The sequence below is a fragment of the Ischnura elegans genome, chromosome 9 (assembly GCF_921293095.1).
Source record: "Ischnura elegans chromosome 9, ioIscEleg1.1, whole genome shotgun sequence".
In the NCBI taxonomy this organism is placed as follows: domain Eukaryota; kingdom Metazoa; phylum Arthropoda; class Insecta; order Odonata; family Coenagrionidae; genus Ischnura; species Ischnura elegans.
Window position 1 is genome coordinate 104,745,189 of NC_060254.1, and position 13,213 is coordinate 104,758,401.

Below are 13,213 nucleotides of genomic sequence, written 5' to 3' on the forward strand. Positions count from 1 at the left end.
CCCCTCCCCCTAGAACACGGCTTGTCCTCCCCTAGTAATGATTCTGGGTACGCCCTTGAATTTGAATGTACCTGAACAAATGAAAACAAAATTTTAATGAATATTTTACAAAAGTACTTCTACTAAACAGATTATTTGCAACAAAAAATTGTGTCAAATGGTAATTAACAAAAAAGGATTAACAAATACATATCAAAAAACAAAAGAGAGTCAAAAAGATCTCGCCATGAGCTTAGAGTAAAGAGAAGGGAGAGCCTTGAAAGTGAGCTAAGATTATATCATGCGTATTACTCTATACAAATTATTTTCATTATATATAATAAAGTTTAACCTTGGACTTTTATTTTGAAATTTGTCTGTTTTATTTGATTTTCACACTCACCCCTTTGCTTATCCTCATTTCTCAAAAGACTTCTTTGCTTCAATATGTTTACATTCCATGGTCCAACATCCTCATCCACCACACTATCCAGGGGTGGTATGGCCGGGTCGGCTGATCGGTGACAGCCAATGGCCCCTTAGCTTATGGGCCCATCACAATGCTCGAGTCTATTGTGAAGCGTACATGAATGGCGTTATAGAAAACTCAGATTACTTAAACATAAGATTTTTTTGCAATTACAAAATTCTAGGTGTTCATTAGTTGCTTTATTTATGAAATAATGACAAAAATTATATAAAAAACAAATTAAGGTGCCAGAAGATAAAAGAGAACGTGACGCTTTTTAGAAAGGGTTATTCAAAAGGTTATTTTAGAGGTTTAGTTTAGATTTGAGTGCATTTTAAAGGAAATTAGGTATACTCTTAATAGATAATAAAACCATAGTAAGGTTTTAATTTTTATTAGCAGTGGAATTTTCACTTTTAGTGCTACTTTCTTTGTTTCCTTGTTGTGTGTATTTATTATTCCTTTTACCAATTTTCTACTGATGCCATAAATATCCGACAGTACGTTTCTTTACCCAGGAGATGAAAGCCAGAAATATTCAATGGAGAATTTCCTACACATTTCCTATACCAAATAATGACACAATTTCTCAATAAATTCCTCATTAATCTACCCAAACCTACTCCTGTCTTTTCTTATCTACCCATCCTTCCTTTGCTCTTAAATATTCTTAATGATTTCTTCAGCAATCCACAGTTTCCTTATCCTATGCCTTTCCATCTTTTTGGAAAAGGGTATTTGAAGGGTTATTATATAGGTTTCTTTTATATTTCAGTGCAGCTTTAAGGAAACAATATTCTTAATAGTAGATGATAGTACCACAATAAAGTTTTAATTTTTACAAGCAGTGGAATTCTCACTTTGCTAGAGCTACTTTCCTTATGAAATTGCTATTTTTCATTAATGTTCATCTTATTTTTAAGAGCCAGAATAGCATGGACATACAATTTCCTAAAATTTTCTGGAGTGGGACCCCTGAATCCTCCAGGAGGAGGGCCCCATAGTGGACCCTAGCCGAGGGCCCCCAGTCACACTAAACTGCCCCTGGCACTTTCTCCCTTTAGGATCAACCTTGCTGGTCTATTCCATGTGTCATACAGTTCATCAATGTATTCTTTCCACTTATTCTGCATCATTCTATTATTTGGACAAATTGCTTCATTCTTAAACCTAATTCGCAGCATAGCCAGTCCTCCTTTAATACCAGATAGTGACACAGACTGGCTTATGATTCCCCTACCTCTTCTTCCCTCTCCAAGCTTCCCCTTTCACCAAATTGCCTCTTCCCCTAAATATACTTCAGCCTCCTTTTTTTCCGTGCCATGTATCATTAATCTACTCAAACCTTCTGCTGTCTTTTCTCATCTACCCATCCATCTTTTGCTCTTAAATTATCTTAATGATTTCTTCAGCAATCCGCAGTTTCCCTATCGTATGCCTTTCCATGTACTCCATAAATTTCTCAGTTGCATTTATTATGTATTCCTTTTACCATTTTGCTACTGATGCCATAAATATCCGACAGTACGTTACTTGACCCAGGAGATGAAAGCCAGAAATATTCAATGGAGAATTTCCAACACAGGCGAATGAATGCCGTAAGTATCCAGCCCCTTGATCTCTCCCCTTTGTTAAAGAAAGCACCATAAGAAGTCCACTTATGGTTTCAAACCCCAATTCAGGAAACTTTGGTAAGCCAACGTGAATAATAGAGACTTTGAAATGGATAGCTTGAGGCATCACTTGGTGAAATAGCTTCAAGTAGAATCAAAAAACTCTTTATTTCAGTTTATCACACAAAAAAAATATTCCTCTTATGTGAGCTTCCATAACTTCGTTTGAAAAAATGGCATAAGAAAAATGTTTTTTTTCACAAACAAAATTCACTAACTCTTGGTTAACTATGTGGTATTCCATTATTTCCTGGATATAGACAGTTACTTATACCACTTGTAAGTGGTATAAGTAACTGTCTATATCCAGGAAATGTTTTTTTTTTTTTGACATAGGTATTGCTTCCTTGTTTATGGTAAATTTAAATTCTTCCTAGTGTAACCAGGTGAGCTTGGTCCATTGGACACTTAACGTACGTGATTAGTTACACATCATTGGAAGGTTAATATAAATTCTAAAACATTGCCTTCTAACAAGCATATTTTGGAAAATTTAAATATATATCTACATAATCCCTTGTGAGTTAACGCAATTGCGTGCAGCAAGGGATGAGTATTCAACAGTCATGCAACAGCAGGTTGCACTTGGATGCTTTCATGCACATTAGTGTGGTCCTTATTTTAAAAGTTTTCGAATTTATTTTGGGATGCCCCCCCCCCCCCAGTTTTATCCCATTTGGTGAGAAAACAAATCATGAAAATTATATTTTCAATTGGATACCAGGAAAACATGCCGCATCGCACTCAAAGTTTTGAAATTTTGGTATTTTTCAGCTTAGTAAAACCACTTGTCTGTTTCCACACACTTTTATTTAAACCCACCATGGTTTCGACAACTCGTGCCATTATCAAGGTACATAGCCTTGGATGACAGCCTTTTTATGGTGGTAGAGTTTTTCAGGAGGGGGGAGGGTTATTGGGATGTGTTCATTCCAAGGTTAATGATGACGTCAATGGGTGATTGGTGGGAGGTAGGGGTGAGTGGAATGGGAACATATGGTCGTTAGATAATTTAAAATTAGCAGGGCAATTAACAATTTCAAACTGTTCTAAGAAATCCAGTTTTTGCCTCTAGTCATGTATGTACTTGTAAAATTTTTGCAACAAAATTGCACCACTGGTATTCGTCATTCAAATGTCTTGCAATTCCTGATGAGTCGTCGTTATTTAAAAAACATCGTCTATGTTCTCTCATTCTCGTTTTAAAACTCCTCCCAGTCTGGCGAATATATTTGGTTTCACAATCGTCACAAATCATTTCATACACTCCACCTTTATCATCATTACAATATTCACCAATAGAGTTAAACAATAATTTACCTAGTGTCAAAGTAGTGTACCTAGTTTGGGTGTTTACTCATTAGACACTCGCAGAGTATCACCTCAAATTTCTTTCATTTCTGCCCTTTGGATTCCGAGATATCACACCGAGAGTGAGCGCCAGGCACCCCAGCCAGACAATTTGGGTGGCACGTGGGTTGCATACTCTCTACATTTGTTGTTCATTCCCACTCATCATGAAATCATAAAGTTCTTTAGATAAACTTTAAACTTGGTCAATATAATTTTGGATGCTCTATTTATCTCTATTAATTGACAAAACAGGCTAAGTAGCAGAGGTTTCTTCTCTATATCTAGAATTTTATGTACATACGTATATGTAGAAATATGATAGCAAAAACGGATCTCATACCATTTTGATGATCTGCTAGAGGCCTGGGGCAGGTGTCATTCCCCAAATGTTGCGGTGGGACACGTTGTCAGCTGTTATGGGTGAAAAACAATTTAAATGATATTCATTAGTAACCACCTTGAAATATATTTTGGATGTTGTATCCTTTTCAATATGTATGTTATTGTCCTTATATTATTTAGTATTAGTGCGATAAATTTCATGCACAATTGACCTTAACTGAAATTAATACGTACTCTTGGCAATTAACGCAATCCTTGAGGGAATCCTTTGTGCATGAAATCATGTCAGTAGAATTGTTTTCAACTCATCTTTTTTTATTTCAACTTTGCGCAAAAATGAAAATAACGTAAATATAATCATGAAATTCCCAGCCAAAACTATCAGTATGATTATAAGGTAAGCCAAAAAACCTATACTTTGTTATCAACTAATTTTGGGTTATTTTTACTGTGTTCAATTTAGATGTTACTCCAAACAAAACAGCATGTATTTCCCTGTTAGTATTTCTCATATTAGTATTTACACCAGTGGTGCAACTATGAGGGAATAGATACCCTAATAAGACTCAGAAGTGGAATAACTAGGAATATGCCTTTAGGGGAATTGGGGGGCTTTGAGAGGGGGGATTAGGTTGGGTAGTGGGGGCTATCCCCCAGAAAACGGGAAGTTAAGGAAAATTAAAAAATAAAATAAAATGCCTGAAAATGCATTTTACGTCATTTTGGCAATTTAAATTTAGCTTTGTGCGGATGCATTTGTTATGTGTCCAAACTAGACAATGGTTTTAAATAATATTTTTATTTCTCTGGTGCTTTGGGACGAATACACCCCCTCATCCCCCTCCCCATACTCAAACCACTAAGACTCAGAGCAATTAAAAAGAAAATATTTAAAACTATTACCCAGCATTGACATGGAATAACTGCAACTACTTAAAGTTAAATCTTTAGTGCCTAAATAATGTAAAATGTATTCCTAGGCATGTACGATTTTTTAAATTTTCCCAGTTGCCAGGGAGGGGGGTTGCCACCCCACGCCATCTCACCCATTCCCCCCGCACCCCTAAAGCATATTCCTAGTAACGTCACTGATTAATACTATTATCCAGCTATACCATGCACAATAATTATTGGTATGCATTCAAAGTATGTAGAAATTTTTATTACAAGTATCATTTTTTTGTTCAGATTTCAAAGTTAATTTTCATCTCAAAATTGAAAATCATTCATTCCTTGTCCCAAAAGTTCCCCAAATTTCACACATAGTCAGGTGTTATGGCTGTAAAATCAATTTACATGATATTATTTAGAATCCATCTTAAATTGCAATGTGGATTTTCTACCTTATTATTACGTATATTACAGCTATTGCTCAATTATTACGCATGCTATTATTTGAGCCATCATAGCACAAATCAGTTTCTGGAGGAATATTTGTCTACCACAGAAGTTTATGATTTTGAATGTGTATGTGTTTGTTGATGGTTGGTAGTGTGGCTAATATAAAAAAATGTATATTCAGAAAAATGATTACAAAAACAGATCCCATACCATTTTGATGATCTGTTGAAGGCCAGGGGCAGGTGTCATTCCCCGAATGTCGCGTGTAGACGCATAGTCAGCAGTTATGGCTGAAAAACAATTTAAATGATATTCATTAGGAGCCAGCTTACATTGAACTATGGATGATCTACCCTTATTATCTGAATTCATGATTTAATTTATTATTATTAGCCATTAACATTCTTACATTCATTCCACATCTCTTTCTTCTACCGTTATTTATCCAAATGCATTTCTGAATTCTTGTGACGTTCTGAATAATAAAATGCGGCCATTTTTCGGGAATGTCTGACTATGAAAAACTACAGCCAATAAGAAGCCCCAATTTTCCCCACCCCGAGCTCCTCACCTTCTGTTGCCTTCGGAGCGCTTGGGCTTGCCCACTGCTGCGCACAAAGTTCGTGAGTGGGCAATTGTTGCTATTGCACGAGTTATCATGATGAAGAAATGAGTCTTAAAGGTATTAGACAATTCCCACATTATCTAAAGCAGTACTGCTCCATAAACTCGACGTCGTGCGTATTTACTTGACTACTCAGGGAAAAATTTTTGCTTTGCAACTGCTTTGGAACCCTTTTGAAACTGCTTTGGAACACCAAAATCTGCATTGGAACTGCTGTGAAACTCATTTTTACTCATTTGTACCAAAAATTAGAAATATGAAGACGTTTGTAACTCATTTGTGATCCCCTTTGGAACTCCTTTGTACAAAGTGTGTTCGTTTGGAACTGCTTTCTACTCATTTGGAACTACTTTTGAACGATTCGGCAGGATTTCCAGACGTCATCATTCGTATTGTAACTGCTGTGTACGGAGAAAATTCATTTGGAACTCCCTTTGAACGAGATGACAGGATTTCCGGGCGTCATCATTCGTATTGTAACTGTTGTGTACTGAGAAGATTCATGAATAACGGCTTTCCATACGTTTGTAATTCTTTGTGAACAAATCCATGCGATTTATATACGTCATCATTTGTTTTGGAACTGTCTTCTACGCGCCAACATACCATGGCCAGGTTCAGTCTGATACGTTTGGTCGAGAAAACGAAAATTCTTTAATATATGCAATAAAAATGCATAAGTGGTTTAAGAAATAATCGCAAGTCAGTTAATAGAAACGGAACTCCCAAATAATCACTCGAATTAGTTTAAAAATTATTCTATTTTCCTTGTGGCTTAAATCGTATTTTTGGGTCCGATTTGAAATGCGACAAGATTATCTTCACTACGTACCGAGAATTTTGGTTGCGTATAATAAAGGTATTCAATAACAAATTCATAGCGCTCGCGTTTTTTTGCGTTTCCAAGTATATTATTATCGTAAAAATTCAATGTCTATACTTTCAAAGTATACTTCGCAATTATAAATATTGCGAATTTTACGGCATTTTTGCAACCTTTTCTTTCATTGCTTTCGTTCTTTGATATTACCGGAAAAGTAGTATTTTCCATAGATTAATATACATAAAACCATAGAGTAAGTATATGATATACTTACTCTATGATAAAACATACCGATGTATTAATTGTCTTCGCGATCCCTAGGAAATGGTTTATGTCCATATTTGGATCCGTATTTTAGGGCTGAATTTTTTCGCCATGAATCCCTCCTTCGAAAATATATTTCTATGTCGAGGTTGACAAGTTCGATTACCCGGAAAGGCCTTTTTTCGCATTTCCCATTGCATTTTCAGATATTTAACATGACGGTTTTCAAGAAAAAATGTCCAGAAACGAAGGCATTTCACTCAAAAATGGACACTGAATGATCCACATCAACCACGTAAGATCGGAATTAAGCTCTCGATAAGGACTTTCTTGACCACCAAAGTGACTTACCCCTCACTCCGCAATAGGAAAACATGAACCTTGTGTTAAGCTTGTCGAGCTTGAAGGTCTTTCGTTAATGACTAATGCTTTTCAAAGCAATGGAGCTATTGCGAAATGGCGGCACTGCCGCACTTCAATTCGTAATACTCATCTTGCCTAAATATCCGAAACAGACTAAAATAAACTTCAAGAAAATTGAGTACGCCATCTTGAACTGCTACAAAGCAGGTGGCATGGTGTACAAATGAGTTCCAAATGGGTGTCCAAGTGGTACAAATCAGTTTCAAAACGGATGAACGAGTGGTACAAACGAGTTCCAAATTTAAATCCAAATGAGTCCCATAGCAGTTTCCAATGGAAATCCAAGGCAGTTCAAAATGTGTTACAAATGAGTTGATGACATGGTAGGATGCTATGACGTCATGAACTGCTGTGTACCGTGTTTCAATTCCACAGTAGTTCAAAAGCACATACAAATCAGTGGTACAAAGCAGATAGATGACAGTTCCAAATGACTTACACAGCAGAAATTTTTCCCTGAGTACTGTTGCGGGAGCAGACGATCCTCTGGATCTCCACGCGAAGCTTAGCTTAAAAATACTTGATCTCGGAACGAAAGCAGACGACATTGGACAAATTTTGAAAGTAAATTTCAACTGTTTAATATAAAATTTTCTTGTAATTACGTCGTAATATAATAATCTTGCGTGTCATCAGTCGATATATCGATCGATTTCACAATCGAAATGGTATCATTCCAGAAGCGAATGTCTACGGCTGTTGCCGTAATTTGAAAGTCAATATAATTTTGCCCAATTTTTATTATGTTTAAAAAACCAGTTGACTTACTCCGCGTTGTTGTTATATTCTCCGAGTACGCTGTGAGAAAGAAAAATGACTTGTCTTCGCTTGTCTGAGCTTCACTCGTCCTCGTTCTGTAAATATATATAGGATTAATCATGGGAGATAGACGCCGTAATCATGAAATCGTCTCCGGGATGTCCTTGAAAAATTGCGATTTTTATTCACATGGTATTGTTTTTCATGGTAGCGCTCATTTTCTTGATTTTAAATGTGAAAAGAGTTCAGGAAGGCGATCCTAGGAGAACTACCGATAGTAATTGTAATTATGACGACTTTTTCACTGATTGCAATATCCCCGACTGCTATTACTTACTTTCCTCGTTAGTACGTTTTCCTGGTTAGTACGTTGATTTTTCGTGGTCCCTTCAGAAACGTACTAACCAAGTTCCACTGTATATAAAAAATGTATATCTAGAAAAAAGAATTATAAAAACAGATCCCATACCATTTTGATGATCTGTTGAAGGCCAGGGGCAGGTGTCATTCCCCGAATGTCGCGTTTAGACGCATAGTCAGCAGTTATGGCTGAAAAACAATTTAAATGATATTCATTAGAAGCCAGCTTACATTGAACTATGGATGATCTACCCTTATTATCATGTATGTTAATGATTCTTGCATGTATAATAGTAGGATAAATTGTATATGCCATTGGCCCTTAACCTGGCCTGTGTTGGGCCGCCAAGACACCCTCCTATACCGAAATTGACGAATTCTACTGTCAGAATACCAATATTACCCAGTTCCTTGATGTGAATCATGTCCCATTCAACAGCATAATTAACACCGTCTTGAGTAAAAAAAATAATAATTTAATTTAATATGATTCAATCTCGTAAGATTCAATTCAATCTCAAGAGGGTGAGGATATAAATTTCAAAATTAATTATTGTATTCCACACCCCCACACTCCCCTGCAGTCCTCCCCCTGAATACTCCTGGCACCCTCTGCCCATGGCCGTCCACTGTCGTAAGATGGCGCCCAGCACAGGCCTGCCTTTAACCCTTTCACACCAGACGTCGTGTGTGGCCGACGGGCATTTTCATACGCAGAAGAACTGAGGTCAGGTATAGCTATCACAGATTTTTCAATGCAGTCGACCGGATATATTGGCTCTGACCGATTTGAGGGATGGTAAGTGACCACTGAGGTAGCAATTGTTGGATGCATTCAGGCCCGGCCTGAGACCCAGCTTAGCGAGTCTTTAGGGCCACTCCTTAGCATTTATAAGCCGGACCCTTCAACTCATTTATGATCATCCTCACTGTAGGAATCCGTTGCGAGGTGATCATATTGTCAATAGTTTTTTCAATGATATTATTTGTGCATACTACAATTTTTTTTAATACTTTGAAATGAATTTTTCATTTTGTTCTGCGTGTAATTAATTTGTAAAGGAAATTTTAGCGTTAAAAAATAACAGACTTAAGGACTTATAGCCTTATTACCTTATGCCGAGCTTATACATATTTACTAACTTTGTTGTTATTAACACAAGAAACCGGTTCAAAATTCCACAATGCTTAAAAAATACTAGTTATTCTTTTAGAAGAGTAAATTATTGAAAATCAAATACAGTGTTTGGTTGAAAAAACACTGGTAACGCAGTAAGTTGACCATGGATTCGTGCTATGATAGGGATAGAGGGTGTGGTCCAGTGGGTGGGGTAAGGGACGGACGCTAATCACTGGGCTTTGAGCTGGGTGCCAAAACAGAGGGACGAAAATACCCAGGCAACTCACCCCCAAAACAAGGCTCCGTACAGAGAGGTTTGAAATCTTCTAATGCTACATGTAGCACACAAACGTTTTCCTATTCTAGCGGCCAGTGCGAAAGGGTTAAATGAAGATGATAGGTATACTTGGAAATTAACATGTGCATTGAGGAAATGTTTTTTGAATGAAATGACACTAATACATAAAAAATTTATATTCAGAAAAATCAAAACAAAAATAGATCTCATACCATTTTGATGATCATCTGGAGGCTAGGGGCAGCTGTCGTTGCCCAAAATTCACACATAGTCAGGTGTTATGGCTGAAAATCAATTTACATGATATTCATTAGGAACCATCTTAAAATGTTATTTGAATGATCCACCCTTATCATTATGTATGTTGTTGCTCCTGGAATTTGTTATAATAAGTATGATAAATTGCAAGTGCCAATTGTAGCAGAAAGTACCTAACCTTGGGTTGGTATCTAAGGACTTTCCGTCGATGGGAAATGGTGAAGGTCCCAAGGTTGGTACTGGTGGTTACTTCCGGTATTCCCCATTACGGGAAAGTGATATGTAATGTCAAATAAATCTCTCGTATGGTATGAACTATCAAATAAATACGTAGCCATCCAGTGCCAGCTTGCTCATTTAATCTCTATCACCCTCCTGGGCTAAAAATACAACACCAATGACCCTTAAATAAAGACAATAGGTACCTACTCTTGGAAATTTATGAGTACCTTGAGGAAACATTTTTTTTGCGAAATCATTTGTGTCGTTGTTTTTCAATTCAATTCCATTAATTGCATCATTTTTTATTTCAGATTTACATAAATTAAAATCAATAGTGATGCAATCACGAATTTCCTTGCAGATATTATCAGTGTTATTTTAAAGCACATAAAAAATATATGTACTTTGTTAATAACAATATCTGGGTTTTTTTACTGCATTGAAATAAAATGTTACTCCAAGCAAAACAGCATGTATGTATTTCCCTGTTAGTGTTTCTCATATTAGCATTGGCGGATTTAGGAGGGGGGTGGGGGGAGCACAGGGGTATGTGCACCCTTAGACCCTTAAAAAATATACAAGATTTTTAATAATATCCCATTATCATTGCATTCATTTTGTATTACGAGGCAGCCTAATGCCCCCCCAGATCAAAATCCTTTTCTTGTGCCCCCCAGAGAGAAATCCTGGATCTGCCCCTGCATATTTAGTACATGTTTACACTATTATCCAACTAGACCATGTACAATTACTTTTGATAGGTTCTCAAGGTATGCAGAAATATTTTTATACGAGTATCTTTTTTTTGTTCAGATTTCAAAATTCATTACCATCTCGAAATTCAAAATCATTCATTACTTGTCCCAAAAGTTTCTTAGTACCTATCTTGGCTGAAATGTGTTTTTAATGTTAAATCACAGGTTTGACAAACATACATATTTTTAAAGATGAAACATTGAAATGTTTTGGCTATTGTTTAAATTAAGTTCTCATTAAAAATTTGAGTGTACTAATAAATTTTCTAACGCTCACAGGGCATGGTTGCAAGTAATTTGTTGCAGTAAAGAAACAAAAAATTCATTAACAATCTGCCCTACAATCTATGACATTGTTGTGATACGACATCTGCTATCATCTCAAAAAAGGTAAAAATTGGTGATTGGTCAAATCCACAATTTTAAGAAATTCAGATACAAAAAGAATCTTTCACCAATTTGAATAAAAATCTTGGATCCATATTCACAAAATCTATATTTAAAAATATTTAAAATGCAAAAGTTATTAATAAAGGGTACAGGAAGAGCATGGCCTTATATATACAATGAGTTATTAGAGGAAGAAAGCTGGCCACGGCAGGTAAGCTAAGAAGGGGGGCATGGTTGTCATTAAGTTATTCAGAGTTACAAAACCTCTAACTAGAAACTCTTTCCCGTAAACAAAAGCTATCATAGCAATAATCAGTTTCTGGAGGAATTTGTCTACCATAAAGGTGTATGATTTTGAAAGTGTATGTATTTGTTTTTTCCATGAAATGAGACCGATTTACAAAAAAAGTGTACCTAGAAAAATGATAACAAAAACAGATCTCATACCATTTTGACGATCTGCCAGAGGCTGGGGGCAGGGGTCATTCCCCAAATTATGCAGTGGACTCGTTCCAGTCATGTGTTATGGCTGGAAAATCAATTTACATGATATTATTTAGAAATCAGCTTAAATTGAACTATGGATGATCTACCCCCAGTGAGAAATGGGTGGTGGAATCCACGTGGAACCCACGTGGAGATGTAACGTGGATACCACGTGTTTTTGGTCGTGGAATCAACGTGGAACCCACTTGGAAATTTGGTGGAAAAATTAAAACAGCAGTAGGTGCTGTCCTAAAACCATTAAAACCTCAACCACTCTATATCTAAACCTTCTATATATGTGTCTATGATTTTTCATGTGCTCTCATGGCTGCCTTTCCACGAATTATATAAAAATAGAATGTGCGATACATTTTCACATAACTAGCGTGGTTTCAGGATGATAAATGACGCAATGTCACCAGAGAGTTAAGTTCCACAAATTAGAAATTCTGTTTAACATTTTATGCTAATCACCACAAATCCACTTGAAATCAACGTGGATTCCAAGTGGGTCCAACCACTCAATATCCACCACCATCATATATCCACGAGTCAACGTGGGTTCCACGTTGATTCCACCACCCATTTCTCACTGGGCCCTCATTATAACTTATATTATTGCTCCTGGAATTTTTTATAAATAGTATGAAAAATTGCTTATGCCAAATGTCCTATAAATAGACGTCCGTGGAAGACGTTTTATTTTTTGCTAAAATTCATTTTTAAACCATGTGATTTTTGTGTTATAGAAAATCTTGGCAGTGTTTTATAATGCTACAATTTTTCCACATTTATAGCCATTTATTTTATGTTTCATGAATACTAATACTTTTATTAAGCATTTTACATAACATTTAACACAATTTCGATTGTACAAAATTTCTGATAAAACTAAATGAAGGAAATGGTCAAGTATGTGGTATTGGCATATACGATCAGCTAATGGCAAATCCCCACTCCCTTATATATGTCTATACTTGGAGAGCCATTCCAGAATGTTTGGATTGTCAAGTTTCTCTACACTAAATAAAGCCTTTAAAAATGCTTCAGCAGTAGCGACAACAAGTTCCTCCTTCGCTTTCTTTGACTGAGTGACTGTGTGTTCAAATTCTTTAATTGCAAACTTAGCACAGTAAAATGTGCTCTGTCTTTCACAAAAAATCCTTCCGAGTTGAATTCACTTACCCTGGTATGAGCAGTAGCACTAGCTTTTGGAATTTTAAAATTCGTTTCCATCGTTCGATATTTAAAGCTGGAACCACGATAAATAACA

The 13,213-nt window shown here is 36.2% G+C and overlaps 1 long non-coding RNA gene across 1 annotated transcript; it reads right to left on the bottom strand.

Moving 5' to 3' along the window:
* Nucleotides 1-348: 348 nt before the first annotated feature.
* LOC124165179 lies at nucleotides 349-11,972 on the bottom strand. Its single transcript, XR_006866147.1, has 5 exons — nucleotides 11,902-11,972; nucleotides 10,042-10,113; nucleotides 8,521-8,600; nucleotides 3,815-3,885; nucleotides 349-549 (listed from the first exon to the last, which is right to left on the bottom strand). It is a non-coding gene; the product is annotated as an uncharacterized LOC124165179 (long non-coding RNA).
* Nucleotides 11,973-13,213: the final 1,241 nt, after the last annotated feature.